Genomic DNA, 15,430 nt, shown 5'->3' on the forward strand with positions numbered 1-15,430 from the left:
GTTTTACTTCAAGGTCAAGACCTTAATTCTAAGTTGTTAGTCCTAAGACATGCAAATAAGGATAGTTGAACTCAGGTATGTGTTTGTGTGTGTGAGTGTGTGTGTGTGTGTGTGTGTATGTGTACATGCATAACAGAAATAAGTATAGAAAAGAGGTCATGAACTTGAGAGAAGTTGGCTAGTATGGCAAGAGAAGAGTTGGAGAAAGTGGAAATGAGGCAAACAATATATTCATATATAAAATCATCAAAAAGAAAAACCACAAGGAGGTAACAAATATGACAGAACAAAACACCTGTAAAATATATATCTGATGAAGAATTAATATAAAAGAATAAGTATGTCCTACTACTCAATAGCAAATAGATAAGAACCTGATTTTGAAATAGTCAAGGGAATTTCTAAACAGATTTAAAATATATATATATATATATATATATATATATATATATATATATATACAAAAGTCAACATATCTGTCAGGTGATCTCAACATGGCTGAATATCAGATAAGTTCTTGTGCAAATCACAATGAACTATTACATTACATCTGTTTAGATAGATACTACATACAAATGATAATAAATGTTAATACAGATATAAAGAAGGAACTTTGCAATCTGTGGGGATATAAATTTGAGTAGTCAGACTGGAGAGATGGCTCAGTGGTTAAGAGCACTGACTGCTCTTCCAGAGGTTCTGAGTTCAATTCCTAGCAACTACATGGTGGCTCTAACCATCTGTAATGGGATCTGATGCCCTCTTCTGGTGTGTCTGAAGACAACTACAGTATACTCATCAACAAAATAAATCTAAAAAAACAAAAAACAAAAAAACAAAAACAAAAAATAAATTTGAATAGTCTCTGTGGAAAACAATATGAATATTCCTCAAAAAATATATAAAGAACTACCATTGGATTTGTCAATATTGTTTTTGAATACCTAAAAGGATTCTTTAAAGATATGTGTAAACCCATGTTCATTTCAGCATTACTTATTACTGAGAAGACAAGAGAGCAACTTATCCATCCTTCAGGTAGATGAATGAATAAAAATATGTAGTTTTTAATTAAAATCTAAAAGTAGGCTACATCCTCTCTTAGCTGATCAGAAAGAACTCAGTTCCTCCCCCACCCAACAGATCGTTAGTTTTGTTTTTATTTCTTTTTTTAAATGTACACACTGTGCATGTGAGTATGAATGTGTGCATGTGTGTATGCAGGTTTGCATAGATGGGTGGGTGGATGGGTAGTTATGAATGTGTACGTGAAGACATGAAGTTGATATTAAGAAACATTGTAAGTCATTCTTCTACCACACTCAGTGAAGCAAGTCTTTCAATCAAATCCATATCTCTTCGATATGGCTATTCTTCTTAGCCTTCAACAAATCATTTCTGATCTCTCTATCTTTCATTATAAATCTGGTTAGATGTCTCACAACTAGCACACTCTGTTTCTAACTCAAGAACTGCTTGATGCCTTGATGCATGACAAACAGGGTCTCTTAAAGACTGGGAACTTTCATAAACGATGGAATTGGATATTTTAAATATTTTGAAGAATTAGGATATTTAACATTTTCATTCTTCGAGCTGGTTAAGTTTGCATAAACCACTTCTTTAACCCCAGTAAGTGGTTTGTTGTATATTTCAATGTGACACTTAATAAAGTACCTACCTTATTGTCACCATTCATTACTGTTAGTCCCAGTATTTTAGTCCCAATTTTACCTTGACATGTTAATAAATATTGTGACAACTACTGATTGTGTGTGCACTCAGTATGGTTACAGATAATTCAATCAAAAATATGATAACTATGTAGATCTTCAAAAATCTAAATTAAAAATCATTTCCTGCCACTGTTCTCATTTTAAGTAGCAATTAACCTTGGCATCTGTCTTTATTAGGAAAGGAAATTCTCTGATTTTCTTGTTTGTAGAGAAGTCAGGAAGGACGACCATACTAAATGCTTAAAGCAGCCTTATTAAAATCTGACACAGTAGATAGCCTCAAATTATCTAGTCCTAAGGAGTTATTTAGCTATTTAGCACAGCTTGGAAAAGGCTGCCTCACTTTTGCATGAAGATAAAAAGTCAGAAGTTTTCTATGTAAGGCTTCTGCTTGAACCTGATGGGCTCCTGGCAAATAATGTTCTTGCTCATGCACGGAGGAGGAAAAGGGCCCTTCCTTTCTTCTTGTGGCAGTCTTCTGGATTCCAAGTTAAGTTGGAAACAAGGGGAAACCATCACTGGGAGTTAGGTAGCCTCAGTTACATCTACCTACACAGTAGAAACAGATTTATTTTAATTTACAGAAACCCCATCAGTTTTTTTAAAAGGTGAAAGAACCCACATCAGTTGTTCTGTATGACATCACACACACACAATCACGAGTGCGCACAACACACACACACACACACACACACACCTCAGTTTTATTTAATCCATATCATTGCCATTTGTGATCAATGCAATACAATAGAATGATTGACACAATTATATTTATATTGAGTAAATAAAACTAAGGCAGCTTTATAACATTGAAGTGCTTTACTTTTGAGTTTAGTTAAAGGAACTATGATCATATTCATCCAACAAATATTTATTCATGGTCTCTATGTCTCTGACACTAAAGCATTAATGACAACAGTATTCAGCAAAGAGGAAAGTTGATCAGGAGCAGAGTCTGGTGGAGAACATAGATATAGATACACAGCAATGCACTCAATGCTGGGACCAGCATTCACAACCAAAAACACTGAAGGAGCACCCAGCAGTGTTACAGCATCTGGGACCAGCTGGTTGATGGTCTCAGCATCTGTGACCCCACTTTACAAACGACTACATGGAAGTAAGAACAAAATTCATAATTGGACCATTGAGTGACTTCCAAGTAGTGTGACCAGTATCTATAACTAAACTAAAAAAGAACCACCCAGGGGTATAAGAGATATCTGTGTGCCACATCCACTCCAGTAGAGTCTGTGTGACAAGTCCAAAAGCTTGGCTGCAGTCCCGAGGCAAAAAGTTTCAAGGAAACTAGTCTCCTGGAGGTCCTTGGCGTCCCATAACACAGATGTGGTCCAGATTTGTCCTTGTGATAGTCGATGGAGGGTTTTGCATGCTTTCTTTAAGTATTGTTTTATCATAGGTATAGAGGTGCCCCCAAGGAATGATTTGACAAATAGCCAAGTTAGATTGGGCGTTTCCTGGCCTCCACCAGTGTTCCAACATCCTAGTCAATGCTGAGCTGACCCTGGGCTTAGAATTTTGTAAAGAATGTTACTTATTCAGATGAATTGCCTCCAGTGTTGAAAGAGAGATAGTGAAAAAAATCAGGCATTGCAGTTTACTGGATGAGAGTTAATAATCTCAGGGCAAGTTCAACAAAGTAAACTTAGAATTCTCATTACAGTCACGTATGGCTACATTACATAATAGAAGAGAGTTGGTGGGCTTCTCTGGCAAATGGAGGTGCCCCACAAATACTTAGAACAACAGCTGAGTCACTCCCACTTACAGGAATTTACAGTGGGCTAGGGAGAAGGTGGGTTGTGGTCTAAGAAGAAACTAGAGTACTTCAGATAAGGCTGGCTTTATCTCAGTTGTAACCACAGCCTAGTTCTTGCTGATTTTCATGTATGCATCTTCTGGTTTGTTTAAATAATCATTATGTATCAGATGACCTTGATGTACCTTGGCTGTTGTATTACCTAACTTCTTTATTTCTTCTGTAATGACTATAAAAGTCTGATGCTTACTTTGAGAAATTACACTCAGATTCGGCACTCTCTGTGTTCCTGTCTGTCACTCGCTGACTCCTTGCCCACCTGAGTACCAGAACCCTGATTCTCCTCGGGTTGAGGGACCTCAACCGGGTCAGCCCATGCCATCTGGGCACTTTGGAAAAGACTTGGAGAGCTGCGCTTGGAATCCGAAAGGAAACAGGGTTGCATTCAGACTCCTTACCTCAATCCATCTCTCTGCCCTTATATTTATTTCTCCTTTACTGTTTACCCAATGCTAATTTAGTAGGCTGGGCCTGTCCTACTCTGCTGTCATTATCTCTCCTTTTTTTTCCCTCAACATTACAAAAGTTGTGTGTGACAATCTTATAATCAACATTGATAAATGGGAAAACCTAAAAGCACATTTACTATAATCAGAAACAAGACTAGAGTGTCCATTTTCTACACTCTTCTTCAACAGAGGGCTTGAAGTCATATCTATAAAAAGAAGATAAAAGAAGAAAATAAAGGGGATATAAATAGGAAAGGAAGGAGTCATAATATCCTTATTTGCAGGTGGTAGGACTCTATACACTAGAAGCCTTACAGACACTACCAGAAAACTCTTAGATCTGAAAAAAATGCTTTCAGTAAAGTGTCAGGATACAAAACTGACACACACACAAAAGCTTCCTGCGTATCAATAACTGAAGAAGAACTAAGGTAAACATTCCGTTTGCAGTTGCCTCAAAAGAAGCACCTGGTCAGGATAGCTGATGGCAGGGAATGCAAAGACTGGGGGCTGCTCAAAGTTCTGAGAATAAGTGAGTATTGAGTACTCAGATCTAAAATAGATATTTGTACCTCTTCTTCTAAGACTCAGAAACATCATGAAAGAGGGAGCAAGTAGAATGTAGGAGCTGAAAGATCGAAAGGCTTTGAAATGTTACCTTCAGCAAGTGCAGTCTCTTAGCAGCTTTGGTTTCCTTCACCGAGCCTTACAAGACTGGCCTAGTAAACCTTCGGCCCTGAGCTAGAAGGGGCTCATGAGGTCTCCCTGATGAACTACTGGCTACTGATATCATTACTTCAATTTTACATCCAAGGTAAGAAGACCACCAGGCTCGGTTGTGTAGTTCCAAACCCACAATCACACAGATGTTTGTTCAAAGCAGTAATCACAATACAAAAGAAAAAGTCATGAATGTCAGAAAGCAACCTTTTGAGAGGGGGAAGGGATGCCAGGTGTGTAAGGGAGATAAGAGAAGGTATTGTGCGAGAATCATCAGAGTATATATTATAAGCATGAAGGGACTCATTAAAGGATATGTTTAACCAATAAAAAAGGCTATGAAAGCCGATATCTGAGAAGCTGATAGTATTCTCTGTTGAAAAATTTAAAACACCAAGGAAAACAATGGTAAGTGAAAAGACCTCCAATGGTAATGGTTAGAAAAATTAATATTGTAAAAATTGCTAAACTAAAAGAAAGCTATCTATAGATTCAGTGCAATATCCATCAAGATTTCAATTCTATCATCACATAAACATAAAAATCTTAAAATTAATATGAAGCACAACAGATCTCATCCAAAGCGATTCAAAGTACACACTCACACACACACACACACACACACACATACAGGCACACATACACATGCACACACATAGATACACATACACAAAATGCTGGAGATATTTTCCCCATACCTGATTTCAAGTCATACTATACAAACATAGTAACAAAACCAGCCATGGTACAGGTACAAAAACATACATACAGGTCAATGAAATGAAATCAAAGACCTAGATATAAACTGACACAGCTAAAGCCATCTAATTTTCTACTAAAATGCCAAAACTATACATTGGAGAAAAGATAGCAGCAACAAATGAGGCTGTGAAAACTGGATATTTGTATATAGAAAATTAATCTAGATCTCTATTTACAGGGACAAAAATCAACTGCTAGTGGATCAAAAAACCTTAATATGAGATCTGAAACTCCAAAACTAATAGAAAAAAAAATAGGAAAATACAAGGTACAGACAGAGGCAAGGACTTTCTAAATAGAACTCTGCTCACTAGAGAAAGCATGCCAACTATCAACAAATGGAATCTCATGAAATAAGAACTTCCACACAGAAAGTTAATGAATAATTTTTATTTAATGTGTAACAGAAGACTAATATATAAAATATATGAGGAAGTGCAAAATCTAAAAAGGAAATCAAACAATTCAACTGATCAATGAACTAATGAAATAACACACTGTTCTTAAATTATGAGTTACAAATAGGAAATTAACATGAAAAGGTGTTTAACCTTACTAGCCACCACATAATTGCAAGTTAAAACTACACCAGGAATCTGTCTCACCTTGGAATAGCAGTCATTAGGAACACTAATGACCAGTTATTTGGTTGGCCATTCCCTCAGCTTCTACTCCATCCTTCATCCCTACATTTTTTGTATACAGGATCAATTTGGGGTTGAAAGTTTAGTGGGTGGGCTGGCGTCTCTATTGCTCCACTGGGGTTCCTGCTTGGCTACATGAGGTGGTCTCTTCAGGTTCCATATCCCCAATGCTGTGAGTCACAGCTAAAGTCACCCCCATTGATTTTTGGATGCCTCCCTTAATCCAGGTCTCTGCCTCCTCCTGGAGATGCTCCACACCTCCTCACCCCAGATCAGTTACGGATTTCCATCTGACCATCCCTCCTATCCTTCCCCACATCGGATCCTAAACCCCCCATTCCCCTCCCCATCCCCTTTCTCTCTCTCCATCTGCTTCTCACTACTATTTAATTCTCCCTTCTAGGTGAGTTTTAAGCTTCCTCGCTTGGACCTTCCTTCTTGTTTAGCTTCTGTGGATCTGTGGAGTGTAGCATAATAACTTGTATTGTGTGGCTAATATCCACTTTTAAGTGACTACATACCATGCATTGTCCTTTTGGGACTAGGTTATGTCACTCATGATGATATTCTCAAGTTCCATCAATTTGCCTATAAAATTCATGATTTCTTCATTTTTAATAGCTGAATAATATTCCATTGTGTAGATGTACCACATTTTCTTTTTTCTATTCTTCAGTTCAGAAACATCTAGGTTGTTCCCAGTTTCTGGTTATTATGAATAAAGCTGCTATGAATATAATCGAGCAAGTGTTTTTGTGGGATGTTGGAACATCTTTTGAGTATATGCCCAGGAGTAACATAACTGTGTCTTGAGGTAGAGAGCATGACCAAGCAATAACTAGCCTAACTTGAAGCCCATTCCATGGGTAACCCCTGACACTACTAATGATCCTCTGTTATGCTTGCAGACAGGAGCATGTTGTCCTCTAAGAGACTCCACTCAGCAGCTGACTCAGACAGATATAAACAGATATAGACATCTATAGCCAAACCATGCATGGAGTTGGGGGACACTTATAGAAGAAAAGGAGGAGGGATTAAGGGCCCCTAAGGGATTAAGGGATAAGGGAGAAATAGATAGGAACTCCACAGGAAGACCAACAGTCAACTAACCTGGACTCTTGGGGCTCCCAGAGTCTGAACCACCAAGCAAAGAACAAATATACACTAGACCCAGACCTCTTCATTCATATGTAGCAGAGTATAGCTTGGTCTTCATGTGGGTCCTGAATAACTGGAGCAGTGGTTATCCCAAAAGGCATTTCCTGTACATGGAATAAGTTTCTTTAGCTGGGCTGCCCTGTCTGTTCTCAGTTGGGAGAGGAAGCACCTAGCCTTGAAGAGGCTTAAAGTGCTGAGGTTGGGGGATACCCAGGGGACTCTGAGGAGGAGTGGAGTGGGGATAGAGGAAGTGGGATGGAGGATTGTGGGAAGGGGCAACTGGGAGGGGGACAGTGAGAAGAGGGATGTAAAGTAAATAAGAAATAATTTGAATTTAACAAAAAAGAACACGAATGACAATAAATGTGATGGAGATGTGGACAAAAGGAAAACCTTGTAGCTGGTGGTAATAGAAGCAGAGAAGCCACTGTGGAAATTAGTGTGGAATTTTCTCAGTGAGCTAAAATAAACCTGACACATGACCACAGTACACTACTCCTACATATTTACCTGAAAGAGTCCAAGGGAATGTGGCACCAAGAGACTTACACATCAGTGTTTATTAAGGTACTATGGTACTACTCACCAATGCTAAGTAATTGAACCAACCCATCTGTCTAATCTCAGAAGACTAGACAGAGAAAATGTGATCCAGACACACTATAAGAATTTTTTCATCCTCGAAGATGAACCAATTTATATCATTTGCAGAAGAATGAATGCAACTGGAAAGAATAGTATTAAACTTATTAACCTTTCTCAAAAAGCCAAACACCATATTTTCTCTCATTTGTGGTTTCTAGATTTTATATTGAAATAGAAAGTTATGTTTATATCTGACATGAAAGTAAAAGGAATGCTGGGGAGATGTTTCAGTCAGTAACATGTTTCCCATGTAAGCACAAGGATCTAAGTTCAATTCTCAGCACCTACTAAGGTTTTCACTTTTGGTTATTGGGTATTTGGGGAATTTTAATCAGTTTGAAAATATTGGGGGAAATATATTTGAGTAACAGTAATATAACAGGATAAAGATAACTCTATCAATATTGCCTGTTTTTGAAAAAGCAGACATTGGTGTTACTAGTTTCAGTTGGTCTCTTAGCCAAAATAATCTTTGTCCCATTTGTCCAATATCATAATCAAGATTATGGTTTTCCAGAGCTGTGATGAACTGGCTTTTATGAGAAGCTAGAATATTGCTTTGAGACTTAATTTCTTGTAAATATAGGAAGAGCATTTTCAAAACGAGCAGAGGAGCATCTTTCCTTATTTATCTGAATGAGGTTGCATTAAAAGTATTTCCCTTTTATAATGAGGCTTTAAAAATGATAATTTACCTAACTTTTTTTTTTTTCATTTTCATGGAAAGCCTTTCATCACTGTTCTGGTTTCTCTTCTAACAAGTGAAAATGGAAATGAATATCCATTAATTAAATTCTCTAATAAGATTCTGTAGCTATTGGCTGCAAACTCTAGGGAAACCATGAGCTCCTAATTACAGCTTATCAATTGCAATTAACTCCTCAAACTATTCCCGAGATGTACTTGAGAAATAGAAAGAGTTACTAATAAAATTTACAACAGATTGAGAGCTCTTTCTGTGGCAATTAGGGGCCACTATCAATGATTGGGGGCAAAGCCCAATCCAAATTTGGTAAATCTATCAGATGATTACATTTATTTTCCAGGATTTGGGCTTTGAGCAGTTGCAGTGATATTGGACTTAACAGTGGTGACTGCCTTTGTCTATTTTAGGTCGGCAGTATGAAAGCTGCTGCGAAATGTTTTGCATTTCAAGCCTTGGTTTCAATGGCTTAGAGTAGTCTGGAAGACTGCTGCTAAAATCTAAGAAGCAGAACAAACACAAGCTGATGAATATGGCACAAATGTCATGTTTAGCATCAAGTGTAAGGGCCAGGAATGGAATGACAGCCTTTGCAGCATGAGTACTTCAAGTGTGACTTCTGTTTCTTGTTGATATGGTCCAGGGGTGTCCCATAGGCCTCCTTCCTTTATGAAACCGTCAAACAGGATGCTTTATGAAACCCTCAAACAGGATGCTTGATTGGAAATGTCTTTAGCACCTCATTCCCAGCTTCTTGCCTCTTGCTCAGGTGACACTAACATGTATTAGATACATTAGACACATCTTGGTGACCTCAAGCTATGTGACAAGAAATTACACATAAAATTAGAAGACTGAGGATAAACACAACCACCAGCAAACAGATCCACAGCTTGGGCGGGGCTCAGTGAAACACCAGTCTCTTCTCCACAGAACTGGCTGGCTGGAGATTAGAGGACTCAGTTTCTACTTTTCTTGTGTGACTACAAGATCAGTGTTGGCTATTGTAGCAATACTCAGTGAGACCAAGGGCTTGATGGCTTTCTTCTTTTCCTTGATCTGGGCTTGCTCAAAGCAAAAGTTCCAGCAGAAGAATGAGACTGAAGCTGATAGTTGTTTCTGATCAAGTCCCCAAAACTGCAGGTGGTCTGTATTGTGTATAAAACCAACATAAGCAAGCCATGGAAAGCAAGTCAGTAAGCAGAATTCCTCCATGGCCTCTGCAGTTGCCTGCAGAAGTCCTCCATCTTGGTTACATTTCCTGCAGGACTACAAGTCAAGGTAGAAATAAACCCTTTCCTCTCCAAGTTACTTTTAGTCATGGTGCTTATCACAACAATTAAAACCCTAGGTAAGACATGTCTAGGACTCTTCCCCCCCCCCTTCTGTCATCATTGTTCTGTCTCCTAGCTCTTCTCTTTCTTAGTCTTAAAAAATTATCTATAAACCATTTATTACATGCCAGGAGGAATATTCTGTGTGACAGCTCACTTATAGTGTTCAAAACTATCATTGTCTATAAAAGACAAAAGAAGGCAGAACTAGTCCATATGAAAAGGACTCCAAAGTCATGGCAACTAAATGTGAGAGAATTGTGGATACAGGAGAAATACTATAAAACCATACTGCCCGGTGAGCAAAATTCAAGCACTAAATACAAATAAACAGTATGCAAATCAATGTTTAACTTGAAAGTGTTAATTTAATTATGTTAAAATCTCAGCATGATTGACAGCAAAACAAACATGAAAGTCAACCCTGGTTTGGAGAGGAGTGTTAGAGGGATAGTACAACAGTTAAGAACTTTTATTGTTCTTACAGAGAACTCAGGTTTATAGCACTAACATGGTAGCTCACAACTGACTGTGACTCCAGTTCCAAGAGTCTGAGGCCCTCTTATGAACCCTGTGTTCACTGTATACTTGTGATCCACAGACATCCTTGCATGTAAAACACCCATGCACAAAAAAAAAATAAAATAAAATAAATGAAACTATTAAAATAAGAGACAACACTTGGGTCAGCAAGATGGTTCAGTAAGTAAAGGTACTTACAGATAAGCATGACAGCATGAACTTGATCCAGAATGCACATGGCAGAAGGAGAAAATTGATTCCCACAAGTTGCTCTCTGACCTCCATATGCACAAGCATCCATATACACACACTAAATAAATAAGATGGAGTATTAAACTGACCCTTCATGTCATATTATTAAACACATAAATCAATGCATCTCTCAACTGCCATCTTGGAAAATGCTGTTTGCAGTAGACATGATGATCACAATGGCTCAAGACTAGTCAAGGAGCAGGGAAGAGAAACTCTAGCATGCTTAACCCTAAGGAGACATATACACCACACCCTCCCACCCCAGATATGGGATTATCACAGAGGGCAAAGGCAAAGGTGGATAAAACTACACAGAAACATTATCTTGTGAACACAGCAGGGCAGCTGCTTATATGAAGTCATGTAGAAAGCCTGTGCAAGCCCAAGCTAGACAGATGCCTGCACAGAGAGGGAAGCTGGACATACAATCCCACTCTTAGTTGTGGAGCCATTGACAGGGGACACAATGCAGCCCCTGGTGAGTCAACTGAGCTCCAGGGTAAGACCACACCTCCAAGAATATTTGACCAGCACAAGTTGTTCTTGAAAGATTGAATTGGTTTTTTTTTATAAATATGCATTTTCCTTTTCTGTTTTGTTTTGAAAGGAAGTCTTCCATAGTTCAAGCTAGCCTCAAACTTACAGTTCTCCTCCAGCCTCTGAGTGCTGGGGTTACAAGCATGGGCCACTATGCTTAAGTTGAATATTTTAGTGTAGAATAGAGTATAATTATAGTATAAGATACATGCCCAGCCTTGAGGGAAGAGTTATTAAACAACACTCACATACCCAGACCAGAATATGAAATATGTTCCAGATGTCCCCTTTCCTATTCTGATCTCATGCCATCTCTTCTAGAATACTAACCACGGTGGATGCTTTAATTGTTCCCCCGTGCCTCCTTTCAGACTTATCTTGCATATATTACCCAAGACCACAATGATTAACTTGTCTGTTTTGTATTTATAGTATATATTGAATGAAAGCACATACATTCTTCTGTGACCTGCCTATTGAGATCAGCATTATGATTAGGAGGTCCTTCTATATTATCCGATGTCATTGCAAATTGCTTTTACTTCCACGTGTCACAAATTATTTCTCTGTCCTACAGTTTATGATCCTTAGGTTTATGTCAATGTATAGCTATTATTAGCAGTATTGTGTGAGACAGACTATTCACTTTTTTCAGTGTAAAAGTTCACATGTACTTTTAAGGTAAGAGATATAATGAAATTTCTAGCAGTAGGATTAAATATCTGTTCCATTTTGCCATTTACAACATTCTATATGTGTACCCACCACAGTAAATGTTGTCTCCAAATACACCTGCACCATTCTAATCCAGTCCATAACCTGTAAGTAGACTATGTAACTTTTTGTTATCTCACATGAATTATTAGGTTATGCTTAGCATGTCCAGCTGACAGTTCAAGTTCGAATGATCTTAGTCAATGGAAAGGCAAGGTGACAGCCAAGATTTTCCTCGTAAACACTATTATATAGACAGATTACAGATGAGAAATAAGATTTTGAAGTTTTCAAGATTCTAGTGGTAGCATTTTTCTGATCTTGAATGAACCCAGCATCTTAATAATTATTCTGGGATTCGTTGAATTTAGTGTTCTCTGAGATAATAGCAACACCATGGTAAAAGCATTTTTATCATGATGGTTTACAGGAGCTTCCTCTCCCTCCCCTTTCCCCAACCTCCCTCTTCACCTCCCCTTTCCCCTGGATCTACACTCTCCTTCACATCCTCTCAGAAAAGAGCAGACCTTCCAGGGACATCAGCCAAATAGAGTATAAAAACCTACAATAAGACCAGGTACATATTCTCACACCAAGGCTGAACAAGGCAACCCAGTAGAAGGAAAAGGGTCCCAAAGGCAGACAAAAAAGTCAGATACAACATCCCCATTCCCACTGTTAGGAATAGCACAAGGACACTGAGCTACACAACCATAACATTTATGCAGAGGATTTAGGTTAGACCCATACAGGCTCCCTGATCTCTGTGAGCCCACTTGAGTCCAAGTCAATTGACTCTGTGGGCTGTGTTCTTGTGATGTCTTTGATCCCTCTGGCTCCTCCTCCTTCCTCCCTGTCCTCCATTACTAGAAGGCTTCTCTAGTTATCACCCTTGAAGTTTCCATGGAGTTTTTTCATTGCATTAGGTTCCTACCTTGCTCTTTGATTGTTCCCTAATCCCTCCTGTTCCCATCCCCACTCCAACCCCTGTCCACCTGTGAAATCTATTCTATTTCCCCTTCCCAGGAAGATTGCTGTGTTCCCCCACTCCCTGTTAATCCCACCTTGTTATTTGGCCTTTCTGGATCTGTCTTACCTCACTCAGGATGATTTTTTTCCCCTAGTTCCATCCAATTGTCAGCAAATTTCATGATGTCATTTATTTATTTATTTATTTACTTTGCATCCCAGTTGCAGCCCCAAGTCCCACTATTCTTCTCCTTCTCCTCCCAGAGGGTGGTGGATCTCTGGGTGTTCGGAGCCATCATAGGACAAGCTAATAACTAGCAGGTGTTCTTTCTGAGATGATGGCCTTAGATTAAAATCTACAATGGAACTCCTGTAGGTATGGCCCAGGAGAAAATCATTTTAGGAAACGTTCCTGCTATTAGAATGCTTTTCCTGTTATTTTTACATATATATAAGACTCATTAGGTATTAGCCCACCCCTTTGAGCAGATCTCTGCAGAACTATGAAGATGTATTGTCTTATATTGATGATGTAGACAAATAGATGACTTAATTCTTAATGATGATCATATAAGAATTCTTAAAATTATATCAGTACTTATTAAGCTCATTAATAGTGGGACTGCTATTAGGTCAATTTCTGATAGTAAAAACTGCAATGAGAACTCTGCCAGTCTCCCATGCTTTACCAGTTAATTGCTTCTAGATAGTAACCAGACATTCCATTACTCAGAGCACATTCCAAGAGGTTGTAAAACCATTGACCAAAGGTCATAATAAGGGAACTAGTGATATATTATAGGTTCTGGGACAGAAGATAAAGTATTGACTGGATTTATCTATACAAACTTCACTAATAACTTAGTTATGTTTTTTAATCCTCAGTGAACCTGTGGAGCTCAGACAGGTGATGAATGTTAGGCTAGATAACTACTCCTAATGGATATGCATGCAAATATTTTCTGTTGTAAACTTCTTTTTTAAATTCAATTTGTGATTTGAATTTATGTATAAACTTGTGATGAACTCTTTACCACATGTGACCATGTATTATGAAAGATATGTAAGTGCTGAGGACAAAGGGAGGAGGGTGAATTTTTCCCTTACCCCCTTTTTCTTATAGAGTTTTCATAGGAAACTTTACCAATGAGAAATAAACACTAAAATCACTTTTCAAAGTGTCCTTTTTTCTTCCTGCGACTTTGACTAGCAGGCTGAAAGTTAGAGCCCTGCAATTCCTGCTGAGATAGAACAAAGGCTATATATTATTTAATCCCTTGCTGTTTGGGGATGAAGTGCTAAGTGCCCAAGTCTTGCAATTTTTGTCCTTGGAGGAACACAGAAGGCAAGTCAGCTACAGTAGCAAACTCAATTAGACTTAGATAAGTAAACTATTAATTATTATACAGCAACTCTAAATATCTCAAAATACCAAAGTCTTACCCCCATATCTTGTAAGACAAAAGTCTTACCCTCTGCTGATGCTCTTCACCCTCCACTGCATTGAGGAGAACTGACAAGCAGCCCAGCTAAAAGAACAATCCCACATACAGGCGACAGCTTTTGGGAAAGCCCCTGCTTCAGTTCAAAACCCACATAAAGACCAAGCTGCACATCTGCTACATATGTGTGGGGAGCCTAGTCCAGTTCATGTATGCTCTTTGGTTGGTGTATCAGACTCTGAGAGCCCTAAGGGTCCAGGTTAGTTGATTCTGTTGGTTTTCCTGTGGAGTTCCTATCCTCTTTGGGTTGCTCAATCCTTCCTCCAACCCTGCCATAAGCTCCCCCATAGCTCCATCCATGTTTGACTGTGACTCTCTGCATCTATCTGAGTCATCTGCTGGGTGAGCCTCTCAGAGGACAGCCTTAATAGATTCTTGTCTGAAAGCATAATAAAGTATCAATGATAATGTCAGGAATTGGTGCTTGCCCATTGGTGTTTGCTTGACTCTTCCCTCAGTCTCTATTCCATCCCCCATGCCTGCTTTTCTTATAGAAAGGATATTTTATGGGTTGAAAGTTTTGTGGGTGAGCTGGTGTCCCTATCACTCCACTGGGGTTGCTGCCTGGCTACTGTGAGTCATAGCTAAGGTCACCCCAAAGATGGCCTTCATCAACAACAGGAACACCAAAGAGCCTACTCACTCATGGAAACTGAACAACTCTCTACTCAATGATCTTTGGGTCATGGAAGAAATAAAGAAAAAAATTAAAGACTTTCTAGAATTCAATGAAATGAAGGCACAACATACCCAAATTTATGGTACATAATGAAAGCAGTGCTAAGAGGAAAGTTAATAACACTAAGTGCCTTCATAAACAAAGTTCTCATTCCAGTAATTTAAAAGTATACCTGAAAGCTCTACAAAAACAAGAAGAAGAAGAAGAAGAAGAAGAAGAAGAAGAAGAAGAAGAAGAAGAAGAAGAAGAAGGAGGAGG

This window comes from Mastomys coucha, unplaced genomic scaffold (genome assembly GCF_008632895.1).
Source record: "Mastomys coucha isolate ucsf_1 unplaced genomic scaffold, UCSF_Mcou_1 pScaffold15, whole genome shotgun sequence".
Taxonomy (NCBI): domain Eukaryota; kingdom Metazoa; phylum Chordata; class Mammalia; order Rodentia; family Muridae; genus Mastomys; species Mastomys coucha.